Source organism: Myotis davidii, unplaced genomic scaffold, assembly GCF_000327345.1.
Source record: "Myotis davidii unplaced genomic scaffold, ASM32734v1 scaffold2786, whole genome shotgun sequence".
NCBI lineage: Eukaryota > Metazoa > Chordata > Mammalia > Chiroptera > Vespertilionidae > Myotis > Myotis davidii.
In genome coordinates this window covers 235198-236975 of record NW_006296623.1, presented here as the reverse complement: position 1 = coordinate 236975, position 1778 = coordinate 235198, and positions in this window count along the sequence as shown.

Here is a 1778-nt window from a genome sequence, read left to right as displayed (position 1 = left end):
CCACAAATTTTGTGGTAATTTATTACAGTAGCAACAAGAATATCCTACCTCATCATTTTTAACTGCTATACTGTTGATACTCCCTGATCTCTTCTCTGTACCTATAGCAGTGGTTCTCAACCTTCTGGCCCTTTAAATACAGTTCCTCATGTTGTGACCCAACCATAAAATTATTTTTGTTGCTACTTCATAACTGTAATGTTGCTACTGTTATGAATCGTAATGTAAATATCTGATATGCAGGATGGTCTTAGGCGACCCCTGTGAAAGGGCCATTTGACCGCCAAAGGGGTCGTGACCCACAGGTTGAGAACCACTGACCTATAGGTTTTTTGTTTTTCTTTTTACCAGAAAATCATATAAATGGAATCATCAGGAAAATTTGCTCTGAGCCTGGCTTCTTTCACTCAGCGTAATACTTTGAGATTCATCTATTTTGATGCACAAATCAATGGTTCATTCCTTTTTATTGCTGAGTAGCAATACTCAGCATTGTTTGTATATTTTGTTGTATGGATGTATCACAATTTCTTTGTATATTCACTCTTTGAAGAACATTTGAGTTGTTTCCAGTTTGAAGCAATTATGAATAGAGCTGCTATGAACATTCATGTACAGGTTTCTCTATGACAGAGGCCAGCAAACTACAGCCCAGGAGCCAAAACCGACCTCCTGCCTGTGTTTGTAAATAAAGTTTTATTGGAATCAGCCACACTCAGTTGTTCTTGTATGGGTTGCATTCCTGCTATAACAGCAGAGTTGAGTAGTTGTGACAGACTGGATGATGCACAAAGTCTAAAATATTTACTGCTTGGCCATTTACAGGAAAACTTTACTGACCTCTGGAGTTCATAAACAGTTTTATGGGATGGCTTTACCAATTCTTCCCTCTGGGGAGAAATGTAGGTTCCACCTACTGGGAGCACAGCTCCACCTATTGGAGAGGAAAGTTGCTCTTCCTCAGGGTTTTGGCTCCTATGAGGTCCCCTCTGGCCACTGCATGCCACCCTGAGATTGTTTTAGGGGACTGGGCACAGGAGATTAGAGAAAATAAAATAGTGGGGGATTTCCACATTCTCTGAGCATTAAGCATTCCTTTTTTTCTTTCTTTTTTGTTTTTGTTTTTGTTTTTAAGCAGACATTCTAACTACTACAGTTGGTTTGTTAATTCAGTGGAGTTGTTTCCCAAGAGCATATCGACAGGCTCATTAACTGAAGCTATTTTTAAAGCCCCAATCAAGCTGCGAGATTCACAGGAGTCACTCACTTTTTAAAGTTCTTAATTAGTTGCTCTTATCAGGTTGTTTTCCTTTGTGTGGATCCCTAGGCACTGAGCCTCCTTTTAGCGTCCCTTTGGAGCTGGAAGAATTTATTCCTCTGGGATTTTGTTTTTCTGATTAAAATTTGAGACGTAATCCAAAATGTCAATGCAAAAGTCCATTGACAGTAGTTCTTCCAATCATTACTTGCCTTGGTGTCACAGAGGGCGGCCAGTCACACGTCTGATGTCCTGATGAAGGCATGTTCTCACTCAGGTGAAGGCACCTGAGAACTCCATACACAGGCTGTCCGTCTGCCACGAATTTCTTCTCTTCAGGAGGGCCAAGGAAGCCCTACTTGCAAGTCATCCATGATGGAGATTACAGTCTGATGAGGCAGGTGGCCATCACGCAGAGTAAAATCAGGTTTGGTCACAGGAAAGCTTTAAGGAAGGTAATTGCACCTTTCTGATGCTAAGTTTACCCTGATTCTCCCTCCCTGATAAGGAGGGCGTTCCC